Genomic DNA, 13,858 nt, shown 5'->3' with positions numbered 1-13,858 from the left:
TTCCTCCACCTCCTTCTCCTCCGAATTACCATCCGTGGGCATGGCGCCATCAGTCGGTAGCTCTAGGCACAGCAGCAGTGCCATCGCTAAGCAACAGCAGGCGGTGCTCAAACTGCTGAGCCTAGGCGATAAACGGCCCACCGCCCAAGAGCTATTACAGGGCATCACGGTGCAGACTGATCTGTGGCTGGCACCGCTGAACCTGAGCCAGGCATGGTTGTGTGTGACAACGGCCGTAACCTGGTGGCGGCTCTGCAACTCGGCAGACTGACACATGTGCCATGCCTGGCCCATGTGTTAAATCTGATAGTTCAGCGTTTCCTCAAGACATACCCCAATCTGTCTGATTTGCTCACGAAGGTGCGCCGCATCTGTGCGCATTTCAGGAAGTCCAGCACAGATGCTGCCACTCTCAGGGCAGCGCAGCGCCGCCTCAAACTGCCCACTCACCGACTGTTGCGCGACATGCCCACGAGGTGGAATTCAACATTAACCATGTTATCCAGAGTTTACCAGCAGCGCAGAGCGATTGTAGACTGCCAGATGTCAACTTCCACCAGAACTGGTAGTCAGGTCAGTCAGCTTCCTCAAGTCTACAATGAGGAGTGGACGTGGATGTCTGATATCTGTCAGGTGCTGAGTAACTTTGAGGAGTCAACACAGATGGTCAGTGGCGATGCCGCCATCATCAGCCTCACCATCCCGCTGCTTGGCCTGTTGAAAAACTCTCTGGTCAGCATGAAGTCGGAAGCTTTGCGCTCGTCACAAGAGACGGGGGAAGAAGATTCCCTTGTTGATAGCCAAAGCACCCTTAGGTCTGTTTCTCAGCGCATATCGGAGGAGGTGGAGGAGGATGAGGAGGAAGAGGAGGAGAATGTTGTCGAGACAGAAGAGGGGACCATTGTTCAGTCCTTCACTGTTCAGCGTGTATGGGCAGAAGAAGAGGAGTTGGAGGAGTTGGAGGAGGAGGAAATGGGCAGTCAGGCCAGTGAGAGGAGTGAATTCTTGCGCGTTGGGACTCTGGCACATATGGCAGATTTCATGCTAGGCTGCCTATCCCGTGACCCTCGCGTTCAAAGAATTTATTCCAGCACCGATTACTGGGTATTCACTCTCCTGGACCCACGGTACAAGCAAAATCTTTCCACTCTCATCCCTGGAGAGGAAAGGAGTGTGAGAATGCATGAATACCAGCAGGCCCTGGTGCACAAGCTGAAACAGTGGGGGTCATTTACTAAGGGCCCGATTCGCGTTTTCCCGTCGTGTTACCCGAATATTTCCGATTTGCGTCGATTGTACCTGAATTGCCCCGGGGTTTTGGCGCACGCGATCGGATTGTGGTGCATTGGCGCCGGCATGCGCGTGACGGAAATCGGGGGCGTCGCCGAACGAAAACCCGACGGATTCGGAAAAACCGCCGCATTTAAAAAAAAATTTGTGTCGCGAAAATTTCACTCACCTTCATCCTGGATAGGCCGTGGTATTTCGAGGCATTCCAGCGGACTTCAGCGCAGCAGCGCCACCTGGTGGACGTCGGAGGAACTGCTTTGATGAATCCCGGCCGGACCCGAATCCAACGCAGAGAACGCGCCGCTGGATCGCGAACGGACCGGGTACGTAAATCTGCCCCAGTATTTCCCTTCTGACAGCGCTAGCGGAAGAGGGCGTACTTCTGCGGGACAAGTAGCGAGGGAGAGTAGGCGAGCAGGCGGCTTTTCCAGCACTGGCAGGGGTACGCTTTACATGGCCTTTGCCAGTTTTATGTCACCCCAGCAAGACACTGTCACCTGGCCCCAGTCTCGGCAGAGTAGGGCTGATCTTTACAGAAAGATGGTGAGGGAGTACGTAGCTGACCATACAATCGTCCTAAATGATCACACAGCTCCCTACAACTAGTGGGTTTCAAAGCTGGACATGTGGCACGAACTGGCGCTGTACGCCTTGGAGGTTCTTGCCTGCCCTGCCGCTAGGGTGTTGTCCGAGCGGGTTTTCAGTGCAGCTGGTGGCATCATCACCGATAAGCGTACACGCCTGTCGACTGACAGCACTGACAGGCTGACGCTTATCAAGATGAATAAAGCCTGGATTTCTCCGGATTTTCATTCTCCACCAGGTGAAAGAAGCTCAACCTGAATAATGTATGCACTCCTCCTCCTCATTGTCCTCCTTCTCCTCCTCTTTGTACACTAAAGCATAGGAAACTGCCTATTTTTTGCCAGGGCCAACTGGCTCTAGCTATAGTACTCTATGTATTTAATTTTTCTGAAGGGCCACCTACCCGGTCCTCTGTTTTAAGCAATTTTTGGGAGTGCCACATACAGGCACTCAATCTATTTAATTTTTCTGGAGGACCACCTACCTGCTCCTCTGGTTTGAAAACTTTTTTGGACTGCCACATACAGGCACTCAATTTATTTAATTTTTCTGGAGGACCACCTACCTGCTCCTCTGGTTTGAAAACTTTTTTGGACTGCCACATACAGGCACTATCCAAATTAAATTGTCTCCATAGCAGCCTCCACATGTCATCCTTTTAGCTGGCTCCACACGTTGTCTCCATTGCTACCTCCACACGTCATCGTCATAGCTGCCTCCAAAAGTCGTCCATATAGCTGCCTCCATACATTGTCTCCTTATCAAACGAACTGTGTCAGGCAGAATTTTGGGTTGTTTTCATGGATTCCACATCAAACTTGTTAACTTTGTCGCCACCCTGCTGTGTAATCCACAAAATATACTGGCAAACTTTTATCATTTACCAATATTATTTCAGCGCTTCTTTCGCATCTGTTTACATTCCCCTCACCCGCCATATCCCAAACTTATAAGAACTCTACTACACTTGATCTTATACAAAAGGTTCTTAGAAGTGCTGTTTGGGGAGTAGCCTAGAGACAGGGGCTTGGATTGGCGAAAGCTCGCCTGGCAGTGGAGCGCCAACTCCATCTCAAGATCCAACTAACATAGTTTTAACTGCAGCACCTTTAATCTACTACTAGTTCACTGCCTCCATACATCGTCTCCTTATCAAACGAGCTGTGTCGGGCAGAATTTTGGGTTGTTTTCATGGCTTCCACATCAAACTTGTTAACTTTGTCGCCACCCTGCTGTGTAATCCACAAAATATACTGGCAAACTTTTATCATTTACCAATATTATTTCAGCGCTTCTTGCGCATCTGTTTACATTCCCCTCACCCGCCATATCCTAAACTTATAAGAACGCTACTACACTTGATCTTATACAAAAGGTTCTTAGAAGTGCTGTTTGGGGAGTAGCGTAGAGACAGGGGCATGGATTGGCGAAAGCTCGCCTGGCAGCGGAGCGCCAGCTCCATCTCAAGATCCAACTAACATAGTTTTAACTGCAGCACCTTTAATCTACTACTAGTTCACTGCCTCCATACATCGTCCCCTTATCAAACGAGCTGTGTCAGGCAGAATTTTCAGGTGTTTCACTAGATACATAGTGGAACTCGGGGCGCGTCTGTCGCCGCCATGCTGGAGACCTGAAGTTGCAATCATAGCAGCGCAATATGGATGTCCCATACTGTCGCTCTTAATCATGGAACCATTTCCGTAAAAACAATTAAAAATAGAACCACTATGCTATTCCATTATTCCTAGGTGAAATATTCAAACGACCCGGCCTGATTTGAAAATTATAATTTTTTCAAAGTAAACGCTTCTGGCCCCCAGGTCCATTTTGGGTGGGGAGGAGCCGAGAGACAGGGGCTTGGACAGGCGAAAGCTCGCCTGGCAGTGGACCACCAGCTCCATCCCAAGATTAGGCAGCCTCAGAGGCATCCATGCATGCTGCCCCTGCTGTTTCCTGTCCATTTTGCCTCCACGATCCTCCACAGCGTTCACCAATGTCTCATTTCAACTCTCTATACCCCAGACGCTGGAGCACGAGAGGATATGCAGCACATCATCACCTTATCAAACGAGCTGTGTCAGGCAGAATTTTCAGGTGTTTCACCAGATACATAGTGGAACTCGGCCCATCTGTCGCCGCCATGCTGGAGACCTGAAGTTGCAATCATAGCAGCGCAATATGGATGCCCCATACTGTCGCTCTTAATCATGGAAGTCGTCTCCATGGCTGCCTCCACATGTCGTCCCCTTATCAAAAGAGCTGTGTCAGGCTCATTTTTCAGGTGTTTCACCAGATACGTTATGGAACTTGGTCACTATGTCGCCACTATGCTGTGTTATCGACTAAATATACCGTCAACCTTTTGTTCACATAGGAAATCATTTCACCTCCTTTGGTGAAACTTGAGTCCATTTAGGGTATGTCGCCATGCCACTCTCTAGCCTGCCACTGCTGCCGCTGCCTCTGCATGCCGTCCCCTATAGTGTCAGGGTCAATTATTGGATGTTTTAGATGCTATCTAGCCTCATTCGGTCACTCTGTCATGGCCATGCTGTTGCCCATAATTTTGGCATAATGGTGCGATTAAGCAGCCTCAGAGGCATCCATGCATGCTGCCCCTGCTGTTTCCTGTCCATTTCCGTGGTGTTTCCATCCTTTTCTGAGGTTCCCAGGTGTTTGGCCAAGCTTCCCTGTGCAGAGCCTTGGTCCCCTTGAAAAATGCTCGAGTCTCCCATTGACTTCAATGGGGCTCGTTATTCGAGACGAGCACTCGAGCATCGGGAAAAGTTCGTCTCGAATAACGAGTACCCGAGCATTTTAGTGCTCGCTCATCTCTAGTCATTACTTTAAACTTATTTAGGACTGGGACATAGGTAGAGCAATTACTACAGATTACATTCAGTGGACAGTCCAGGGGCGTAACTATAGTGGTAGCAGCCAAGGTAGCTGCAATGGGGCCTGCAGTGTCATGGGGCCACAGCATTCGACCTGACACACTAAAGAATGGAGGATGTGCTCCATTATATACATATTATTCTGCACATTGTATGGCATAATGGGGCAGATTTACTCACCAGGCCCATTCGCGATCCAGCGGCGCGTTCTCTGCGCTGGATTCGGGTCCGGCTGGGATTTATGATGGTAGTTCCTCCGCCGTCCACCAGGTGGCGCTGCTGCGCTGAAGTCCGCTGGAATGCCTCAAAATACACCGACCTATCCTGGATGAAGGTGAGTGAAATTTTCGCGACACAATTTTTTTTAAAATGCGGCGGTTTTTCCGAATCCGTCGGGTTTTCGCTCGGCCACGCCCCCGATTTCCGTCGCGCGCATGCCGGCGCCGATGCGCCACAATCCAATCACGTGCGCCAAAATCCCGGGGCAATTCAGGTTCAATCGGCGCACATCAGAAATATTCGGGTAACACGTCGGGAAAACGCGAATCGGGCCCTTAGTAAATGACCCCCAATATGTATACAACACATATGTGATGTGTATATGCAGTATGTGTATACAGTTTATCATGTGTGTATGTATACTGCTTATGGCATATGTGTGTATATATGCTGTATGTCTGTATATGACACTACTGTATATATGTGTATATAACCTGTGAGTATACAAATATGTATATTTTTTAAGTGGGAAGAGAGGCCCCGTTCAGAAGTCTGCTATGGGTCCTTGCTTCTCCTAGTTATGCCTGGGACTGTCCATAGGAATTCTGACTAAGACAGGGACTAGCCACAGTTTACCAGAAGGGTCTGGTTTAGATTGCACAAGTGACTTCTATGTTAGAATTGTAGTTCGGTCCTGAGATGCTAAGTATAACACCGATCCTTCCCATTGCTTCTCCCGCTTTATCCATTTTTCAAATAAAGCAAATTAAACTGATAAGTATTGTGTGAGGCTGTTACCCCAATGAGAGTGTTACACAGAAGCCCAAATATATGAAAACTGGTGCAGTCTGCCTTTGTGCAGTTTGCCTCACTAATATGCACTTTGGGGCATATTTATCAGGACCTCTGCGCACCGCCACTGGCGCAGAGGCCCTGAAATAATCGCAAATGCTAGCTTATTGCTAGCTTTTGCGATTATTTTCCCCAATCCGCCACCTTCACGCCAGTGGGGCGTGAAGGGGCGTGAAGGGGGGGCGCGGCTACTGTCCCCGCGCCTGCGCACTCGCTGCTGCCGGCGACTTTTCATACGTGAAAAGTCGCCGGTTGCGCCGGACGCTGCGCAACTGGCAGCCCAATACATGAAGAGGCAGAAGCCTCTTCATGTATCGGGCTGCGAATTTGCAGCGGCGGGGCTATCATACGCTGGCGCACGAGCGCCAGCTTATGATAAATATCCCCCTTTGTGCCTAATAATCTAATAGTGTCACCTGCTCTTAGTAAATCTGGTCAGTTTTCAGGATGTGACACAGTGGCGGTGCGCACACAATAATATTACTAGTCCAATGAGCTTTCAGGCGCAGTCTTCTGCAATCATAGGTTTAAAAAAAAAAAAACACTCTGCAACACATAAGGAATATGTAAATAATAACCAAAAAAATATCTTATTTGGATTGCATGCAGAATCATAGAATTATTTAAAATATGATACATTTGATGCAAACAATGCAAACAAAAACCTCAGCACAAAGTAGGATGTGCTGTACTTACGCTAAATATACTAAATATGCTAAAAAAAAAACTGCAGTAAAATAATAAATCTGGCTAAATGCAGAACATGTCTAAAACCCTAATAAGTTTAAGGCAAAAAAATTATTCTGAGAATCATATGGTAATCACAGGGGCGTAACTACTGTGGTAGCAGCCATAGCAGCTGCTATGGGGTCCACAGTGTCAGGGGGCCCTGGCATCTGACCTGACACACTAAAGAATGGAGGATGTGCACCATTTTATACATAATGGGGGTCATTTCGCTTTTTCCGACGTGTTACCCGAATATTTCCGATTTGCGCCGATTTTCCCTGAATTGCCCCGGGATTTTGGCGCACGCGATCGGATTGTGGCGCATCGGCGCTGGCATGCACGCGACGGAAAGCGGGGGGCGTGGTCGAACGAAAACCCGACGGATTCGGAAAAACCGCTGCATTTTAAAAAAAATTGGTCGCACGCGCCATACTTGCACCAGGAAGAGGTCTGTGAACTCCGACGCAACTCGGCGGACCTCAGCGCAGCAGCGACACCTGGTGGACATCGGGCACAGGACCTTCATGAATCGCCGGAAGACCCGAACGCTCGTCGGAGAAGCCGCCGATGGAACGTAAATGGACCGGGTAAGTAAATGTGCCCCAATGTGCTGCACAGTTTGCTACGTAATATGTATATAACAGTGCACATCATGAATTGGCAGCACATATAATCAATGTCAGGGGAGAGGGAGGGCACAGCAGAACCACAGGGCTAGGGGTCTCTTATCTATAATCTGTGTTAACTCGGCTCCATCTCCCGCAGGAACCACGAGCCTCATTACAGCAGCCTACCTTGTCAGCATGGGCAACAAACGAAAGAACAAGCCCTCCGTTGTCTCCCTGGATCGCTCCAGTACATCACAAGACCCCACATTCGTGGAATTCTTCGCCAGAGAGATGCGGGTGTCCCTCCACCAAGATAGCGCCACCAAGAACCTCCACCAAGAACAATTGCATGGCCAGAGCCCACTCCATGAACAATGGAATTAGCCAAGCACATTTGTGGAGCCCCAGGCACCCCATCAGCACCTCCTTATAGATCTGGCTCCCACTTCATGGCCTGTAGGTATACTGCCTAATGTGCATACAGGGGCTATGTCTTCTATCCAGTCTCCTCCATCCCAGCCCTTACCCCAAAGGGACCCTGCCTCACAAAGGCACACAGTGACCCTGACCCAGAAGCAGTGGAATATGCTGCCACTCCGCAAGCCCTGTGCTCATCATCACCCCATCCCTGCTGGTCTCCCACTTCTGACGGGTCATTTGCCACAGAACCCCCTTCTCAACCACCTGCTGATTAGTGGATGCACGTACATCAATTGCCTACTAAGTTGGACTTTCAAGCTCAGATTTCAGAAGTTAAGGAGACATGTGTGGATACGCTAGAGGATGACAATGCGGCAGCCCCCAAAGCTGAGTTAAAGATTCTCTGTGGAATAGGAAACATGTTCTCTGGACCTGTGCATCTCTGTTACACCTCGTACACGTATATTATATCTTCCCCCCCTGTTGTCCAAGCCTTTTATATAAGACTGTAGCTCTTTAATTGTCTCTTCTTGAGACATAACATGGTTATGGAGCATATTAAGACAGAACTCCACGCTGGTAGACAGTTATCCCGAACCGGCAGGCAGGCTCTTTTGCTATCAGCTAAATCAGACGTTTCATATCAGCCACTATAGGCCCTTAGACTGTTCCGAAACTCAGCCCTTTTGCGTTAGTATGCGCCAGTGGCCAACCACCAAAGGCCTGTTCTCTAGTATCTATGGCATCCTTAATTCGATTTGACCTTATGACACATTAGTACATGGATAAGTGGGAATCTTGGGTAGGTAGAAACTTCTCAATGGCAGATTATTTGGGCTAGAGCAAAGAAAACTTGATACCCGTTATAAGGAAAACCAAATCAAAATCCTTATGAATTGGCACCACACCCCAGAATTGATTAACAAATTCAACCCCGACATTCCTGATGCATGTTGGCAATGGAAGTTCTTACTGGAACTCGGTTGGACAATTAGCCATGAAATCACATGAAACCATGTGAAATAATTCCAATTTACATGTTAAAACAGGATCCATGAAAAAATATCCTTCCTCTGCACCTGCCCTGGACCAGGTGCAGATTTGCCCCTAAATAAGTCACAAAAATAAGCAAAAAAAGTGATACATAAGTGAAAAGTCGCACGGAACATCTGGAAAATAAAGATGCGTAAGGCACAAGGTGCAGACCATGGTGTACTTAAGAAACGACAGTAAAAGTCGCAGTAAAAATTCTGTGAAAAAATGCAAAAGTAGCAAAAATGACACAATTAATCTACCAGGGGTAAAGATACATGTCCCACATTGAGTCTTCTACTGACTTGCTAGCAAGAAGGAATTTAGCAGAGATTTTACAGTGAGAAGCAAATTAGGAAGGAGGGAGGATAATAGGAGCCAAAGTTAGAGGGGGAAGAGGAAGAAGTGAAGGAAAAATATTATAAAGTTTCTTGTAGTCACTTGTGCTATTCAAGTTATACATTGTATAGACGCGTGACGTCATTCAGAATCATTGACATCAGCGCGCGGATAGAACGTCTGTAAAATAGAAGTTTGCAAAGAAAGGTACCATCTTGTAAACTGGGATGCAGCCAGAAACTGCCAGCCTGAGGCCTTGACAGGCAAAGATGGAGAATGGGATTGATCTAGAGGACGCTGAGTATTGGTTTCCTCTCAACGTTGAGAGTTCTTTTAGCATTGATCAGATCTATCTGCTTTTCTAATGGGTTTAACAAATGCCCCTTTGATATTGATTGGTTAAATAAAAAAAAACACACACACAACAAAATACAAAGCAAGTCTGCCTGCGAAATCCAGACAGAAAGAACAAAGAGCATTAATGCAGAGTCAGAGGGTCACCGATCTCATTAGCACCCGGCAAAAAAACTCGGATAAATAGAGCACGTACCTGGTCTTACTGTACGTGTCAAACAAAGGATGTAAAGAGGTCAAATGACACCAGACCTGCAAAAACTGCAGAAAAGGCCTTGTAAGGTTTTAATAGTAGAACATGGCAAAAGTATCACATTGTATGAATGACTTCTAATGTGGGATGTCTGCTTATCTAGATAGAGACAAAGAGGATAAGTAAAGATCTGTATCAGACAAAGGGGTCATATGAGATTAGTAAATAACTTAAGCAAAACAATTGCTGGATTCTTCCTATTTGTCACATTTAAAGGCACATTCCCATCTAAGCAGATATTCCCTACGTGCGCCGTTATGGTTTTGAATCCCGATCTTTCTCTATATATCAGTGTCATGGGTGCCCTGCAATCCTTGTCTCAGATCGCAGGCACACCCGTGCTCTCCTGTGTGGCACTGCCCCGTCCCCAGACCCGCACTTACCTCTCCACACTCCGGCTCCGTTCCCGACTAGGCCACGTGCGCCCCCGCTCCCTAGGGCATCTGCACGCTGGCTCTCCAGGATTTAAAGGGCCAGCATCCTGGTGATTGGCGCTGATCGAATCTGGCTCTGCTATATAATCTGGAGGTTTCCATCATTCTCCGCCAAATTTTCAGCCATTTCTAGTGAAGTGAAAGCCCTCTTGTGTTCCTAGTGTTCCTGTGTCTCCTGAGTGTTCCCATGTTCCAGTCTGTTCCTGTTCAGTGTAGACATGGAGTATCCTCTACAGCTAGAGGAGAGGATGTTCTACCATCACCATAGACAGGGGGCATCCTCTACACCTAGAGGAGAGGCGGTTCTACCATCACCATAGACAGGGGGCATCCTCTACACCTGGAGGAGAGGGAGTTCTACCATCACCATAGACAGGGGACATCCTCTACACCTAGAGGAGAGGTGGTTCTCCCATCACCATAGACAGGTGGTATCATCTACACCTAGAGGAAAGGAGGTTCTACCATCACCACAGACAGAGGACATCTTATACTCCTGAAGGAGAGGGGGTTCGACCATCACCAGAGGCAGGGGATATCCTCTACATCTAGAGTAGAGGAGGTTCTACCATCACCATAGACAGTGGGCATCCTCTACACCTGGAGGAGAGGGAGTTCTACCATCACCATAGACAGGGGACATCCTATACTCCTGAAGGAGAGGGGGTTCGACCATCACCAGAGACAGGGGGTATCCTCTACATCTAGAGGAGAGGAGGTTCTACCATCACTATAGACAGGGGGGCATCCTCTACACCTAGAGAAGAGGTGGCTCTACCATCACCATAGACAGGATGCATCCTCTACACCTGAAGGAGTGGTAGTTCGACCATCACCATAGACAGGGTGATCCTCTACACCTAGAGAAGAGGAGGTTCTACCATCACCATAGACAGGGGGGAATTCTCTACACTTAGAGGAGAGGCAGTTCTACCATCACTATAGACAGGGGGATCCTCTACACCTAGAGGAGAAGCGGTTCCACTATTGCTATAGACAGGGGCATCCTCTACACCTAGAGGAGAGGCAGTTCTACCATCACCATAGATGGGGACGTCCTCCACACCTTGAGGAAAGGCGGCTCTACAATCACCTTAAACAGGTGGCATCCTCTAAACCTAGAGGAGGGGCGGTTCTACCATCACCATAGACAGGGGGCATCCTCTACACCTAGAGGAGAGATAGTTTGACCATCACCATAGACAGGGGGCATCCTCTACACCTAGAGGCAAGATAGTTCTACCATCAACATAGACAGGGGACATCCTCTACTCCTGAAGGTGAGGGGGTTCGACCATCACCAGAGACAGGGGGTATCCTCTATATCTAGAGGAGAGGAGGTTCTACCATCACCATAGACAGGGGGCATCCTCTACACCTGGAGGAGAGGGAGTTCTACCATCACCATAGACAGGGGACATCCTCTACACCTAGAGGAGAGGCAGTTCTACCATCACCATAGATGGGGATGTCATCCACACCTTGAGGAAAGGTGGCTCTACAATCACCATAAACACGTGGCATCCTCTACACCTAGAGGAGAGGTAGTTCTACCATCAACATAGACAGAGGACATCCTCTACTCCTGAAGGAGAGGGGGTTCGACCATCACCAGAGACAGGGGGTATCCTCTACATCTAGAGGAGAGGAGGTTCTACCATCACCATAGACAGGGGGAATTCTCTAAACCTAAAGGAGAGGCGGTTCTACCATCAATATAGACAGGGGGGCATCCACTACACCTAGAGGAGAGGTGGTTCTACCATTACCATAGACAGGGGGCTTCCTCTACACCTAGGGAGAGGCGGTTCTACCATCACCATATACGGGTATCCTCTACACATAGAGGAGAGGTAGTTCGAGCATCATCATAGACAGGGGAAATCCTCTATTCCTGAAGGAGAGGGGGTTCGACCATCACCAGAGACAGGGTGTATCCTCTACATCTAGAGGAGAGGAGGTTCTACCATCACCATAGACAGGGGGCATCCTCTGCACCTAGAGGAGAGGCAGTTCTACCATCACCATAGACGGGGGACGTCCTCCACACCTTGAGGAAAGGCGGCTCTACAATCACCTTAAACAGGTGGCATCCTCTTAACCTAGAGGAGGGGCGGTTCTACCATCACCATAGACAGGGGGCATCCTCTACACCTAGAGGCAAGATAGTTCTACCATCAACATAGACAGGGGACATCCTCTACTCCTGAAGGTGAGGGGGTTCGACCATCACCAGAGACAGGGGGTATCCTCTACATCTAAAGGAGAGGAGGTTCTACCATCACCATAGACAAGGGGCATCCTCTACACCTAGAGGAGAGGTAGTTCGAGCATCACCATAGACAGAGGGCATCCTCTACACCTAGGGAGAGGCGGTTCTACCATCACCATATACGGGGAATCCTCTACACCTAGAGGTGAGGTAGTTCGAGCATCACCATAGACAGGGGACATCCTCTACACCTAGAGGAGAGGAGGTTCTACCATCACCATAGACAGGGGGCATCCTCTACACCTAGAGGAGACGAGGCTCTACCATCACCATAGACAGGGGACATCCTCTACACCTAGAGGAGAGGCAGTTCTACCATCACTATAGACAGGGGGCATCTTCTACACCTAGATGAGAGGAGGTTCTACCACCACCATAGACGGGGCATCCTCTACACCTAGAGGAGAGGAGGTTATACCATCACCATAGACAGAGATTTTTTACTGTGCTTGGAGGGAGACTTTGAAACTTTCTGCCGCAGGAGGTTGAAATGACTGATAATTTGACCCTGAACAAGGCCTGGGTGCCAGGAGAGCAATAATATCACATTGTATGGGAATAAAACTTTTTGTTATTAGATTCTGTTAATCCAGGGAGCTATTCTGACCCCCATATTATGGGTTAGGAGGGAATTCTTTCCTGCGTTTGACCAAATTGCATTAAGTTTGGAGGGTTTTTGCCTTATTTTGGATCAATTCAATTTGATTTTATGATAAAATATGCGATTTATCCATATAGTGAGGCCCCTAATCTTACTATTGTCCCTGTCACTTTACACTATTTGTTTATTTTCCTGTTTACATGTGCAGCTGTTTTTGGGTTTGGAGTACATAATCTTAGAGAAGCGTACACCAGTATAAACACGCACGCACCTGCAGAGCTGTATATAAACCTTGTTGGAGCATTTTCTAACGTGCATCGAAAACATCACTATTCGCTTGTCTGGGGAAATCTTCCATCTCCTCCTAAAAAAACACATAATCAATCTGAACAGAAGCCGAATAAGCCCACTGTAAACCTGCATTATATCTCCGTACCTGGGGGAGATTACTGTAGTTTGTAAAAATTTTGCAGACTTCCCTTTTTCGGATACTGCAGATCCTCCGCCAGTTTGTCAACAGAGATGTATAAGTGAGATCTTTTATTAACACTTTCCCGTGCGGATCTAATGCAGGAGCCGGAGCTCTGTACAGTGTAGATGTAGTTCAGCATCACCATTCTACTCTGAATTAGTATATCTGGGGACAGAGTTTAGAAAACTACTTAGTGTTGGAGTAATATATATATATTAATCTCCATCCTATTTTAGGGGTTTCTTTAAAAATTGAGCAGAAACATTATTCACGGTTAATGTGTTTATTGAACGCCAATCTCGAGGAGCCTTGGAGCTGACAGAACAATCACAAGAGTCTGTTCATGGGTATTGATTGCAAGAACCATTACCTGACTCACCATCCCCCATTCCCACCCACTCCTTCAGGTTTCGTTTGCCTGGTGGTTGACACGTAGCGAAACGCTATTGAGATGCTCATGGTTTAGACTTAAGCCTTGTTAGTACTTGATATAAAATGGGA

At 47.9% G+C, this 13,858-nt stretch overlaps 1 long non-coding RNA gene across 1 annotated transcript in view; it reads left to right on the top strand.

The window, feature by feature from the left end:
• The window catches only part of LOC140065649 (uncharacterized), a 73,904-nt gene extending 65,848 nt beyond the window's left edge, over positions 1-8,056 (top strand). Inside the window, exon 3 of the long non-coding RNA XR_011848000.1 lies at positions 7,338-8,056. This is a non-coding gene — a long non-coding RNA (uncharacterized lncRNA). The remainder of the gene's footprint in view (positions 1-7,337) is intronic.
• The last annotated feature ends 5,802 nt before the right edge of the window (positions 8,057-13,858 follow it).

Source organism: Engystomops pustulosus, chromosome 6 (genome assembly GCF_040894005.1).
Source record: "Engystomops pustulosus chromosome 6, aEngPut4.maternal, whole genome shotgun sequence".
Taxonomy (NCBI): domain Eukaryota; kingdom Metazoa; phylum Chordata; class Amphibia; order Anura; family Leptodactylidae; genus Engystomops; species Engystomops pustulosus.
Note: the sequence above shows the minus strand (reverse complement) of the source record. Positions and strands in the feature narration are given on the sequence as shown.